Here is a 15,779-nt window from a genome sequence, read left to right as displayed (position 1 = left end):
GGATGAAACTATATTTAAGTCTAATAAGTATGTACAATTTAAGACAGTTAAAATGAATGCTCAAGATTTGATGAGTTGTGGGGCAAACTTTGATAAAAGAAAGCAGGAGGGTACTGAACAGATCACACATATTTTAAAGATGAATGTGTCATTGCTTTGGTTAATCTATTTTAATTCAAAAGGCTATGTTAGCCATGAAATTACTGTCATGGAAATGTTTATTGAATACGTTGAAAGAAAATTGGTTTCTCATTGGCACCTAAAGAAAATCAATTTCCACTTAATAGTGGGGTGTGTAAGTAGTTGTAATAGCTACCAGATTACTGCTCCTCTTTGCCTTTTAATAGGGGGTGACATTGTTGGTCAACTACTTCTCCTCTTTCCTTCCTTCTTTCTTCAGTGTTTCTTGCTATTGTTTTTCTTTCTGACTTTCTAAGTGTGTTGTCTGATACTTTTAAATTTTGTTCTTAAATGTAGGTGTTTTAATCTTGGTATGAGCACTGTCTTTTGCCTCACACTCTCACTGAGCAACATGATTTTTATAGACCCATATATTTAAGACCTTTAATTTTACATGTTTATGGACATACAAGGTTTTACAGGAATATACATATTTATGATCTCTAAATTCTACCTGAAGTTTATATTTCTTATGAATTACATTAATCTAATTGATATCATACATATTAACTACAGTATGTTTAGGATGGAAATCATATACTGTAGCTTGTTTTGCCTATAGGTTCTGGATCTATGGGTTCAGTCAAGTAGAAAAAACAATTCAGCAAAAAATTCGTTTATGTTATATGTGCACTTTTACCTCTAACCATTCCCTAAACACTTTAGTGTAATAGGCATTTCCATAGAAATTGGAGTATATAATGTATTATAAAGAGTTTGGACATAGTTCAAAAGTAATTGTACAGGAGAGCATGCAGGAGAGCATGGTTAAATGCAAACATTAACCTATTTTATTTTAAAGGATTTAAGTTTTCTTACATTTTAATGACTGAGAGGAGCCCTGATCTCAGTCTACTGAGAATACCAAATAATGACTACATTCAACTTCAGTGTCTGCCTTCTTAGCCTGGAAACCTGGGGATCATTCTAAGTTCTTCCTTTTCCTGTCTTTTACCTCTGTGTTGCTTCTTTTTTTTTTTTTTTTTCTTTTCTTTTCTCTCATTTCCTCTTATCCTTCCCACCCCCTTCTCTTTGAGACAGTGTTTCTCTGTGTAACCCTGGCTGTCCTCGAACTTACTTTGTAGACAAGACTGACTTCAAACACAGAGATGTGCCTGCCTCTGCCTCCAAAGTTCCGGTATTAAAGGTGTGCTCCACCACTGCCCAGCACCTGTAGGTTTTTTACTTCATTTTCTTGTTATGTTGGTCTTTTGCATCAAAACAATTGCAGCAGCTAGCTAACTATGCCCTTCAATTCATCTACTCATTACTAAAACAGTCTTACACTCATATGATGTTTACAATATTCCAGTGGCTTTACATAACCGAGACTATGATGCTTCTTTGCATGGCTACAAAGCACATGAGTTTATAATCTACACACACACACACACACACACACACACACACACACACACACACCACTATGCTCCTAGACCCCAAACCCAGAGATATAATCTTTATGATTTCTCAATTTCTCAAGTAAATTTCACAGGTTTTTTTCCTCTTCATCAGATTTTTATGTGCCTTCTATCTTCCATTATTTAAGACCTATATTAATCTCATCTTTTGCTAGTCTTCCTATCATTTTCTATTCCAAAGTGATTATTAAAATACCACATTAATTTTTATTTACATAAACTCTCATCTCATTTTATGTTCTTTATGAGTTCCTTCTACTTCTTAATTTTGCCACATTAAATAGGATAAAATGCTGGGCATGGCGATACATACTTGTAATTCTAGAAATTGGGGAGTGGAGGCAGGAAAATCATGACTCTGAGGCCAGCTAGGCTACATAGCATGATTCTTTTAAAAAGCCCCTCCCCCAAACCACTTGTGTGCTGGCAAGGGTTTCAAACAAGATCAAGGTGAGAATTCATGCTAATTTACATGAGAATGCTTGTGGGGGTGGTGGAAGAAAAGTTGTTGATGGGATTTTAGTGTTTTGAGGTGTGAAAGGAAAGGAAAAATATCAAAGATTTTGATCTGATCAAATAGATAGGCAGACACTAACAAAAGCGAGAAAATTGCTCAGTCCATGAATTTTAGGGCATGTGGCAATCAGGAATTGAGTTTGACATGTTAATTTTCAGCTATCAATCAATGTCCAAGATCAAATTAGTAGCTAAATATATTAGTTCCAAATTCAAGGTAGAGATATAAGAGGTGATAAATCTTAGGATTAGTATAGTATAGAAACTTCAAAACCATAAGGTAAGAGAATACCTAGGAAAATGTGTCAATGAAGAAGAAAGGACCAGGGCTCCAGAAGGACAGTGTGGAGAGATATAGTGATGCGGAGCATCCAACAGAAGAGAAGAGATGAAGTGGACAACAACACAGGTGACTTAGAGAGGGTTTAAGTCAGAATCACACATCAAATTTGTTAATATAATGAAAACTCTAACTCAACCACAATTTTAAACAGAACCCTGCATTAGTCAACCAATTAGAAAATTGATTCATATTGTATTTTAAGAAGACATCTGAGAAACTTAATGTGGTAATTCTGAATAAAACGTGAAAAAAGCAGTAAATGTACGAAGAACTACTAGTTAATAGAGAAGTACATGAATATACATGCCTGCTCCTGAGCTTTTAGAGAAATCTTCATCAAAGGAGGGCATGAATGGAATCATGGCTCTGCCTGGTATACGCGGGAGATTAAACCTGCACATTTTCTGCACTAAGAAGAAAGCTATTACTTCAAACCCTGAGGTGTAGTCTGTCTCTGAAGTTTAGTGGGAGCTCCTTCAAAACAATTAATTGGTGAGGAAAAGAAGCCAGAAGAAGTATGTTTGACACGACTACACAGTAGAGTGGATTTGAGTAACATCCGACGTTCACTGGCACTGTGTGCGCATGCGTACATAATGACATTTTCAAAAGGTTAATGCATGTATTATGTAAGCATGGCTTACTTTGAAGCTGTGCAAACTTTCTGAGAGATATAAAAAATGCCAGCCTCCACTCTCCTAAATGGAATCTAAATGCTCTAGTGTAAAAAAGTTGAAAGTACAAGTAAAATATATTTAAAAATTTAAAGTGTGGTCAGTAGAACTCCCCCCCCCTTTTTTCTAAAAAAGCATAGTAAATGTTGAATCTATTATTCTTATTCTAGTTGAAACTTAAAATAAGCAAATAATTAAAAATAGACATCATGTTCAAATAGTTCTAAAATCAAATGCAAAAAAAGGGAAGACATCTTTGTTTCATCTCTCTCCATCATCCAGTCTTCCTTTAGCCCAAGAGACAACACAAGTTATTCATTAAAAATATGTGCTTTGGGGCTGTTGAGATGGCTCAGCGATTAAGAGCACTGACTGCTCTTCCAGAGGTCCTGAGTTCAATTCCCAGCAACCACCTGGTGGGTCACAGCCATCTATAATGTGATCTGATGCATACTGTATACATAATAAATACATCTTTAAAAATATGTGCTTTATTGAGACTCACAACTGCAAAATGTACAGACAAAGAGAGATTGTATAGTACTCAGCCCTAAATGAAATATATATATATATATATATATCAAACCCCTGTTTTCAAGGCTTATGGATCTAGAAGGAACAGAAGGTTGAACAATTGAAGGAGCCGGGCGTGGTGGCACATGCCTTTAATCCCAGCACTCGGGAGGCAGAGGTGGGCGGATCGCTGTGAGTTCGAGGCCAGCCTGGTCTACAAAGTGAGTCCAGGACAGCCAAGGCTACACAGAGAAACCTTGTCTCGAAAAACCAACCAACCAACCAACCAACCAACCAACCAAACAAACAAACAAAAACCCCAAAAAACAAAAAAACAAAAGACAGACATGGCATATGACTAAAATGAAGGAACATCTTGCAGACACAACAGGACCAATGCTCACATGAATTCACAGAAACTCTAACAAGTTCTGGTCTCTGTGACAAGTTCAAAACAGACAATATTCTAGTATTGAAGTGGGCACAAAGTACCACCCCTAACCTAGATGTAGGCATGTTCAAAGCCATTAAAATTTTAGCACAGAGACCTGGACAAGTCTGAAGGAGACAAAACTCTAGAATGGAGAGTGGGAAGTGGGCACAAAGTCCCACTTAATGAAGAAGCTATTGTAGTTCATATCTGCTGAAGGAGTAAAATTAGCTTTCTCCAATAGAGTGACATGGGCATATGAACCACACTGTAGGTCAGGGTTATTACTCAGGAGTAGGTGACAAACACAGAGCAGACCACTATTTTTTGAGGTGTTGTTCTTTTGTTGTTGTTGTTATTATTGGTGTGTTTTTTTTCTTTTTGGTTTTGTTTTGTTTTGCTTTCTCGTTTAGAGAAAGAAACATGAAATTGGGTGTATAAGGAGAGGTGTTGAGGATCTTGAAGGACCTGAGAAAGAGCAAAGATTGTGATATAAAATATTTTGGAAATTTTTGAATAATAATAAATGTAACAGAACATATGTTTTAAGTTAATGCTATTTGTTGAGGGTTAGAGTAAGGGTCTCAAGTTAATGCTTTCTTTGGATCATCTGTATTTAGGATAAAATACTGGGCTATAATATGTATCTTGAATAAGTTTAAAAAAATTTTTAACCTTGGTTTGTAGCTGAGTCTGAAAGCTGTGCTGATACACCTAAAGGCAAGCTCCATTTTATTGTGTGTCTGAAGGGCAGAAATGAGACTTCTTGTAAGGAAAACCAAAAACCTCAAAGGAGAAATGGCCAGAAATATTGATTGCTAAGAATACAGAGGAAAGATAATCAGGATATTGGTGCAAAGAGGAAAGAGATAAAAGAAATTAAACATGACTTTTCCGAACAGGCACACGGAAAGAACTTGATTCTGTTTCAGATGAATGTGACCTCAGCCAAAGAGTTTAATGAAGAAGAGTAAGGTGCTACATTCTCTTCTCTGGCACCCTTGGCCTTTCCTAGTGGACTTGTGCATTGTGTATGGTAGTGAGGACAGTGGTGAATGGTTTCTCCTTACCAGGAAAGAATATCTACAGCCACTGCTAAAAGCCGAGTTTGTTAAAAGCGGAGACTGACACTCAGTGCTCACTATGGCCCCATTTTCTGTGGCAACTGATGCTAGCCAACCAATGCTAGCAGATTAGTTATGTTGGGACACTTTGCTCCTAGAAAGGGCTAGAATTTGTTCTCTGTAAAATAGACAATCTCACAGATATAAATTTGCCTCTATTTTTTCTCAGGTTGTTTTTTTTTTTTTCAAACCCAACATCTGTGGCCCTGAAGCTCACTTACTCACTGTGATGGCATTCCCCACAGTATCTCTGAGTCGCTTTATACACACTGTTTGATATCAGTCATTTTTGTGGAATTCATTGGTTTTTATTATGTTCTCTATCACTTGAGTCATCTGGTTTGCTAGGCTATAGAATGGCACTTTGAAGACTCAGTTTAAATACTCACTTGGGCGCCATCTTTCAGGCTGAGATAGTGGCCTCGAGGAAGTAATGCATACACTAATTAAGTATATAATGTTGCTTCTTTAATAGCATTTACAGGTATGAAAAAGAAGGCACAATATTGGCTTGACTTCCCTCACAGTTACTTTGGGTATATGTATGTGAGTGTGTATGTTCATATATGGGCATGTGTGTGTGTGTTTTTACAAACACATGTAAACTCATGTGTTGGGGGAAGTGGACACAAGACAACAACGTCAGCTGTTGTCCCTCATTCACTGGCCATCTTTTTTCCATCTCTTAATTTTTAATAATTCTTACTTCTGGCAGTTTCATAATTTGTATAACGATAGTAAGAATAATAAATGTTTCCTACATGTCAGGAATAAAACTTGGGTCACTCAGCCTATCAAGGTGCCTGCTAAGAGGGAATAATATATGGCACTTGTAGTAAGGACTATGAGGAACAGCACTTATCAGGTGCTTTGTTTCATAAATGAGGATTATAGCAATCATATATTTCCATTAGTTTGGTTTTAATCTATTATTGCATATATAATTTTCCTTCCTCCATTGTTACATGATCTAAAACTGTGATAATAACTAAATTTATTTTTGTATTTAAATTTAAGATACCTTGAAAGAGTCTGGCAGGTAAATGACAAGCAGATACCATTGGGAGGAGAGTAGAGTGGCATTATTATTATTATTATTATTCCTATTATTATTATTATTAGCAGGGAGAGTGTTAGAATATGTTTGGCCATTTAAACAACATGGGTATAATGTTGCTTGAATACATGGTTTTGATATTGATTGTGTTTGGAAGTTACATGTGATACATGTGACTAAAAGAGATCATGCACAGTATCAAATTCATGAGAGAAGGACTGCAGTGATTCTGTTGTGCGTCAACTTAGCTACCTAGAGCTAATTAGCCAGAATTTCTTTCCCTGAGTGGCCCAGTGTTAGTATTATCAACAAGAGAAACTGGTTTGACATTTGTATGTAAAAGAGAAGCGGTCATCAGGCTTACCCACAGAAGGTTGCTGCCCTACTAGGTACAGTTGCAGTCCTTGAGCAGAGTGGTCGATATCAGATTCATCCCCGAGTGTTGCTGGACCTTTTTCTCTTTACCTTAAAATTGTGGGTTCACAGCTCATTCTTCGGCAGACCTTCAGGAAAATTGCGTCATTGAAGTTGGAAGCTAGAGGATTGGAGGCGGTATGAGACCAAAGCTGCTTGCTGTGAAAGACAGATGTGGGTTCATGTGTCCCTGCGGATTTCATCTCATTTTCATGAATTCCACTTTGCCCTTTCTTTCTCTCTGTCCATATTAATCTTTCCTTTCTGATTGCTGGCACAGTTCGGAAGTAAAAGGTGAACTCAAGACAAGAAATCTTGGAATAAAATCTTATATTACTTATAGAAATCTGCTGCTTTGATGGAACATAACCGATAAATATTCTATTCAGACATACATATATATATGTGTGTGTGTCTACATATATATATATGTATGTATGTATGTATGTATGTATGTATGTATACTTAGTTTTAATAGAGTGTGAAAACAAATCTAACACACTTTATCATGTTGAGTGTACTTTCTTCTTTTTCTTTTTCTACATACATTTACATTTCTGTTAGTCTCTCCATGTATATGTGTGTGTGTGTGTGTGTGTGTGTGTGTGTGTGTATCCCATATTTATTTAGATATACAGATATCTGTGACTATATGTATATATACACAGAGATATAAAAGAAAGAAATAGATTACAAGTGCAGGGTTATTTTTCATTCTCTGAATCTTCTGTGGACTTTGAAAAGGAATGGATTTTATTATGCCGGCGTGATAAAGGAATAAAAATAGCCACATGAAAGGTGCCATCTACTGCCTATTTAATGACTATCACTGCCAGGTATTAAGACAAAGAGAGACAAGACAGTTGTACTTTCTACTGTTTCGGGAGTCATAGTCTAGGCCGTGATTCATAGTGCCAGTATGATGCCATTCATCCAGTGAAGGAGGCTGAATACGGCGCATGTGTTCCTCTCATTGTAACTGAGTGGATCCTTAGATAGCCAGATGAACTTTCAATTTTGAAAGATTTTTCCCAGTATGGTGATGCTTTCCAGGATAGTGCTAACAACGCGCAAGGTAGGAGTCTCTGGGCATTTGTTGCCTCACCCTTGGTTCCCGTTCTCGCTGTCTCTGCCAGCTGCTCCCTGACGTCTGTCTGAATTGTTCTACTGACACAGCTGTTGCTTAGGCCGCCGGCGATCGATCTGCCAGATCTCATCTATACGTACTGGTCCTGATGTAGCTCCCCAATATTTGTCACTTGACATTATGGTCCTTCCTCTCATCGTATTCTTTCAGCGTCTGACTTTACTTCCTGTCCTCCCTCATTTCTTTACTTCTTAATATCTATTAGTTTTTGCATTTAATACTTTGTTAGGAGCACCAGAAAATACTTAGAATGATCCCAAAGACACTATATTATCTCTTCTCTCTATCATTCTGTATATCCAATTGCAAAAGGAGCCCTAAGCTAATAAATCGGTGAGATCCTTTGTGCTTTGTTCTCCCTGGTTCAGTTGGACTCTGTCATATGTATTGTACAAGTCTGATGTTTTGCCATGACAAGAAACTTTTTTTCCCCCGCGACTTCCTGCTCTATTCTCTATTTCTGTTCATCCTTGTGCCTACCAAACACATGTTTCTAAAGTGAAAGTGTGATAACTCTTCTCCTTCACCTAAGATGTGAAGAGAAGTTGAAGTTTCCTCTAAGCAGCAAGGGAAGCCCAGCATGCTTTGATATCCGGCTTCTCTCAGACTTCTGATTCTCTTAATGCTCTCACTTCTCTCGCAATATTAAATGACTCAACCTTTCTATCACAGTATCTGCAGCCTTTTTTTTTTATCTATTTAAAATAAGCCACTGTCTCTTCAGCTACTCATTAAACAACAGTCCGTGCCTCAAGAGTGGTTCTAATGTCTTTATGATCTCTATCTTTTTTTCAGTCATATCTGACTCACCACCTGTGCCAGACCTGTTACTTTCCCCCTTTCCTAGCCATTAATAATTTTTCTTTCTCTCCTACAGCTTCCATTTCCATTGTTTATGTCTGAGCATTGAGCAGTGCTGGCTAGTCACTGTCACACGATGAAATTTAGTTCACGTTGCCTGCTGTGTAGTTAACATCCTATGCATATGTTCAGCTACAACCAACTGTTCAATAACTAATTGCCTCTTCCTTTGTCTCTTCAATTAAACTTTGAGCCTATGATATTAGGACCTAAGTATTTGTATGGAGTGTGTGTGTGTGTGTGTGTGTGTGTGTGTGTGTGTGTGTGTGTGTGTGTGCACATTGGTCTCTGTGAATTAGGCTACTTTATAGTTTATTGATACATTTTTTTTCTGAATGGAAATGGTTTAGAATCAGAAGAGTAAATGGAATGAATTATTTTATTTCTGAGTCAGACTACAAAAGAAAATAAAGATAAAATTGAATTACAATCACTCTGAACATTTCATAAGCATCTGGGACACTAGAACTAGGAGAAAATGTTTTATAAATGGGAAAGCATTTTTGTTTTAGTTCATTTCCTGCAAAGGGAAGGTAGGTCCAGGTAGTTTTAAGGATAAGCTTGTTGAATGTCTGCATGGCAGTTCTGCTCCAGGGATCGGATGAGTCCTTTTATCAGTCTGCACAGCCATTTCCTACTTTTCAGTGTTTCTTCTGCTGTCACTCACATTTCCAAGCTTCTTTCATGGATGCTGTCATTTTCAGTATGGGGAATCCCATTATCTCTGACTTGGGGCCAGTGTACCTGGAGAAGAGTTCATGGCACAGTCTAGCCATAGATATGACTGTCAGAGAACACCTATTTCTAGCTGCTGTTTTGCACATCCCTTCTTGGATGGCACCTCTAGTACACTTTCGTATGTCTATTTGGTTTTGTTCTTAAATATATGCTTGTTTTTGCCTATGTTCAGATATAATTTGAACACATTTTTCTACTATATATCTTCTACTAGCTCAAACACATTGCTTCTTACATAGCCTTGGGTTTTGGTTTTGGTTTTGTGTGTGTGTGTGTGTGTGTGTGTGTGTGTGTGTGTGTGTGTGTTGTTCATAGTCTTGTGTTCCCGTTTGACATATTTCTTTAATTTCATTCATGAAATGTTATTAAATCTGCCTTCAATTTCACATTCTAAGTGGTTGACCGGGTTGTAGACCTACTCTTTTCATTGCAGGTCTTCTCATTGATCACTGGTCAGACTACTATGATCTGGTCACCCCAGGTCTGACATTCTAGAACTACACTGAGTAACAAGATAGCTAACAATGACCTTGGCTATCAAGTCACTGACCCACATGATTGACATAGTTACTATAATTATAAGTCTAGATATTTCTGTTTAATAAATGTGATGATAATGGAATCTACAGACACAGTTACTTTAAATCAAATATCCATCAATTAATAATAAGTTAATATGGCATTCTAATATATTGTTTATTGAGGTAAAATTAACTAAGCTTGTCATTAATTTATATTACTATGTCTTACAAGCCTCTCCAGCATTTACACATTTTCATTTTAATTCCAGGACTGTCAGGAGAATTAACATAAGCTGTTTTCAAAACTTTCTGACATTTGTTGCTATGTAGTTTGTGGTAGCAAGAAAATAGAAGAAATTGTAGTTTTAAACTATTGGAAACCATTAGTTGAAATTTTGTCTCTCTTTTGTTCTATCTGTAGTGTTTGGTGCTCAGAGCATAGGAAATAACCCCACGATTCTTGTTAAATGAGTGTATGTTGTTCCTTTGTTGTGGATGATTGGACAGTCATTAAAGATAATGCGTCCCATGGTGTTTGGCATCATAGAAAAGCAAAATGTGTATTATTAAATGATAAAGTACCAGATCTCCCTCTGTGTGGGTCATGCTCTCTGAGAAAAGACATAATAAAATCTCAAGTGTGTTTACCCTGTGAGGTAGAATAACAGGTGGCATTTCTCATTATTCTGCTTTTCTGCCCTTTTTTTTTTTTTTCAAAATCTCTTTAAATTGCATTTAGCTTACAGTGGTTAGCGTGCTTTTATCATGTGTTCTCTGATGTTTTTGGTCTTGTCCCTGGAGAAAGAAAGAACAAAGAAAAGAGAAGCACCTTACATTGATTTCCGCTGTGTACTAGGTATAATTTAAGATATTTGTATACATTAGCAGAGAATCTTCTTAATTTTATAGAGTGGGAGACATCCCACACATTGAGTCACTTACCTGGGAGAAGACAATTAATTACCCAGCGGGGATTTGACTGGTGCTCATTATGATCCAGGGGCACATTTCCGGAACCGCTAATCTGCAATGGCTCTCTGGCTAACCTTGCTTGATTAAGCCAACCCTCCCTAGATTTTCCCCCTTCACTGAAACTAAATATTCACTTAACCCTGACATGCATTACCTGGTTGTATTCTGACTGCTCTGCACAATTTCAGCTCATGTTCTTAACTAGCTAAAGAGGTTGTTTGAGACAAAGCTACATGTAATATTCTTGTCACATGTTATTTTAGTATATAGCATACCTATAAGTACAGTCATATTTATAATTGCTAATATCCTTAAGGAAGTCTCTTCTGAATCGAGGCATAATTTATCAGTCACACATGGGTGCATGTACTCACCACACACACACACACACACACACACACACACACACACACACATACACCACTCACATGAACTCCAGTTTGATAATTTTCGAGTGCAAGGCATAGTGTTAACCTATATGAACATAGTTGCATAGCATATCTGCAGAGCTATGTAGCTTCATAAACTCTGTATTCACTTAACAACCTTTCCCCATTTTCTCATCTCCAAGCTCTGGCAATCATCACCTTATTCTATGGTTACATGAATTTGAATAGCATACACTCTTAAGTGGAGTCAGGGATTTGCCCTTCTGTCAGACTTTTTCCCTTTGAATGATGATTTTAAGGTTCATCCATGGCATGGACACTTACATTCTATCTACTTATGAATGTTATTTTAAAAATGACCCAGTCAACTTGGGAATATAAATGTCCACTTCTGATCTCAATTTATATGCTTTTGAATAAAATCTCTGGTAAGGGGGTGCTGAATTTGTTATAATAATGTTTGTCTTCTTCCTTTCTTTCTGAGTACAAATGTTACTTTTACATCCATACCAACATTTGTTACCATTAGTTTTTTTTTTTTGTTGTTTCTGAGTAATGGGCTTACTCAGATTATATGACATAATGGTTCATTTGGACTTTGAGGAGCTATTTTTTTTCTTAATGCTAGTAATATGTGAGCTCTTGGACACCTACATATCTTTTTGGAGAAATGTCTTAGTCTTTTGGCAACTTTTGAGGTGAGCATTTTGTTGTCTTGGAACTGACTTGGGAGTGTTCCTTTTAGGCTTTGGATACTAACTGCGCGTCAAGGTATATACAGTATGTAAACATTTCCTACCACCCTGTTGTTGTTTTCTTCTATCAGCTCTTTTCTTTATTCTACAACTTTCTTACTTTATAATCCAATGTTCTGTTTTTGCCTGTAAATTTGGCATTATATAAAATAAATAATTACAAGGTGATACGGTTTCAGGTACCTCACAAGTCATTATCCATTTGAATTACTTATTGTGCCAGGGTAAGCTGTTAGATGAATTTATTACATTTATCTAATATCATTTATTGAAGGTGCTCATTTATAATTTTAATTTTCCTCATTTGTAGTTTTAATTCATTTGAAAACAATTTAACTGTATATGCATGGATTTATCTCTGGGCTTTCTATTCCATTTTACTGGTAGCTAAGTCTGTCATTATATTCACAGCACCTTTATTATTTTTAAGTTGTACTAAAATTTGTTGATAAAAGGCTTAAATATGCTAGACATTTTTCCTGGAAGAGGCTATTTTAAAAGTGTGTCGTATTATTATTGTATTACTTCTAGTAATTTTTGAGTTGTAAGTCCTCAATATATTTTTGGAAAAATGATATTTTATTTAAATTTTTATTATGACATTAAAGAGATGTTGTGTTAAAGGATTGAAAAGGGCTGGAGAGATGACCCAGCAGATAAGTGTGAGCACTATTTTTCTGGAGATTAGAGTTCAATTCCCAGCACCTTCCTACATCGGTGGCTCACAATCACATGTAACTCGAGCTACAGGCTTTCCGAAATCTCTGGCCTCCATGGACACACACAGAGACATACACACACACACACATGAACACATTCACACACACACACACACACACACACACACACACATTCAAACCCACAATTAAAAACAAAAAGAAATTACAAAATTGTTATAACTTTTTAAGAACCATATTTATGTCCAAACTTTGTATTATTCCTTTTTTTGGTTCATATAGAACTATATTTTATTAATATAAATGTTATTACAACAATCTGAAATTAAAAAGATTTAGAGGATATTGACAATTTTACTGTTTTTATTATGAAAATGAATATTATTACTGTAATTTAGATGTAAAATTTCTTATTTAACAGATTTCTTAAATGGTGAAAAATCAGAAATTGGAACTTAAATTTAAAACTCAAAGTGCTAGATTTGTGGTTATTATTGGTTCTTAGAAGATCCACTTGTAGGTTTCTAGGACCCTCTGGATCCTTCTACTTTGCCATGCTCTGGTGCCTCACCTTTGACCATGTCCCCTGGAGGGGGAGACCTGGTGGCACTCAGAGGAAGGACAGCAGGTTACCAAGAAGAGACTTGATACCCTATGAGCATATACACAGGGAGGTAATCCCCCTCAGGAACAGTCATAGGGGAGGGGAATAAGGGGAAAATGGGAGGGAGGGAAGAATGGGAGGATACAAGGGATGGGATAACCATTGAGATGTAACAAGAATAAATTAATAAAGGAAAAAAAACATAAAAAAGAAGATCCACTGAACAGTTCAACAATATATATTTCAAAGAGATAAAATAAGAAAATACAGAGAAATCCAGAGAGAAACACTGAAGTACAACAGACTTTGGATTACAGAGTATTTTGATTTCTAGTGACCTTATGTTCTTAGAAAGCAAGATGTGTATATATAAACATGCAAATACAAATGTGTTCTTTATAACCTGCCTATCTTATATATGCCTATGTAAATGTACACTATATTTACATGTCTATATGAAGTGCTCTTACCAATAAGCTCCCCACAGTTTCTTAACAGAGATTTAAACTCTATACATGTTTACTGACAAATCTTATTTACACAGTTCCCTAGCTTGAGGCACTGGTGAAGGCTTAGCTTTGCATTTTACTTTTAGGTTCCAAGTAACCCATCCATACATTCCTTTGCAGAAGACTGTGTGATAGCCATCCTGTATCGGACCAGCAGGTGGTTTATTATGAAACCCACCCACAAGGACATCACTTAACACAGGCAACAGTGAGAAATTTCCTTTAGACATATTCAACAAAAATAGAAGAAAAGAAAAACAGGAAAACCCTGGAAGGTACATTGAAAGCTAAATTAAAAGAAATATATTGCAGTGTCAGAGAGTGTGGCTTGGGAAGTTACGGCAAGGCTACTGTTGGGAGGAGAACCCAGCCCTGGGTATTCCTGGGTTTTTTGTTTTGTTTTGTTTTTTCTTTTCAAATACTGTCCCATTCTTAAAAGAACAGCTTCTGGCTCATAGTAAAACTGAAAGGAAGCGACAGTTCGGACAGATCCCATACCATGATACATAAATACCCTTAACCTTTTGTTTCTCTGACCCCTGGACCTTGTCTTCACTATTGGTTACTTATTCTTTTGGATTCGAAGATTCCAAATGTGAATCTCCACATAACTGCTTCCCTTTTGTTTCCTGGTGTGTGGGCTTCTTCACAGGGAAAGCTTTACATGCCTGGTGGTCCGTCAAAGTATTTTACACATTTCAGTTGAGAAATGAACTATATGGTAAAAGATTAAACAGAGTTGGCAGATAGCCTGTTATCTAGTAGCGTAGCTTAAAATGTACACAGGGTCCGTAGAGCTAAGCATACTTCCTGTCATGGTTAACCTGGCTTGCCAACCTGACTGGATTCAGACACTGAAAATTGATAAATCACACTTACATATGTGGTGTATGGGTTAAGGACTTGAAGGAGGGCAAGTCCCACCTGACTCTGCGTGTCTTGGTCAAGTAGGTTGGCAAAGGTACGTGTTCATGGAGGCTTTCTTGTTGAGTGGATGCACTGTTTGCTGCTGCCTTGTCTGTGGTCATCAGATCTGTAGGTTTTCATTGTGAACGTTCACCAGCGGCTCTCCAGGGACCCTCTAGCCCTCCAGCTGCAGGCAGTGTCATTGCGTCCTCTTGTCCTGCTCTAGTTCCTTGGAGAGCACGCATCTCCTGGATTTCCAGGTTCTCCACTGTGTGGACAGTCATTTTGTGATTTCCCAGCTTAGGATAGTATCAGAGCAAATGCCCTCTTTTATACTTATGTATACAGCCTATTCGTTCTGTTCCTCTGGAAGGCTCCAATATACAGTGTGAATAGATACAATTGTTTTTTAGGGGGGAAGAGTAGACACTATTATGAAGCAATAATTTTAGAGTTGTCTTTATAACGAAAACCTATAGTCCATGTTGATGCATTTCCTGTTCTCCTGGCAGGCAGATTATCCTTGATTTTTAGCGTAGAACCTTAAAGAGATCTTATCTTCACTCTTAGATCTGTATTTTACTCAATTCAAAAAAATTTCCCCCTTTGTAATCAATTTTAAAACTAAATGTAGAATTTACACTTACCCAAGTGCCGAGTATACACTGTATTTGAGCAGCAGGACAGCGGTGAGATCACAGTAATTGACAGGCTTGCGGTGGATCACCAAACCCCAAACCCTGCCAGGTCAGCTCTAACCATGAGTGCCCACTCTCATTGAACAGATTTTCCAGATATCACAGCTTGCAGGCCCAACCTTGGACTCTGCCATGAAGTGGTAACCTTCTGAGATGGGGAAACACACATCCAACCTCAGGTGCCCACACTCACCTCCATGCAGAGGAGACCTTCAGGGTACTGCGCCTTGTAGTTGTAACCTCAGCACCTTTGAGTGGAGTGGATCCCTTCTGATACCTGGGCAGGCAGATCCAACCACCAGATCCCTGACTCAGTGAACACGGTGTCTG

This window comes from Acomys minous, assembly GCF_964271855.1.
Source record: "Acomys minous genome assembly, chromosome: 15".
Classification (NCBI taxonomy): Eukaryota; Metazoa; Chordata; class Mammalia; order Rodentia; family Muridae; genus Acomys; species Acomys minous.
This window is presented reverse-complemented; position numbering follows the sequence as displayed.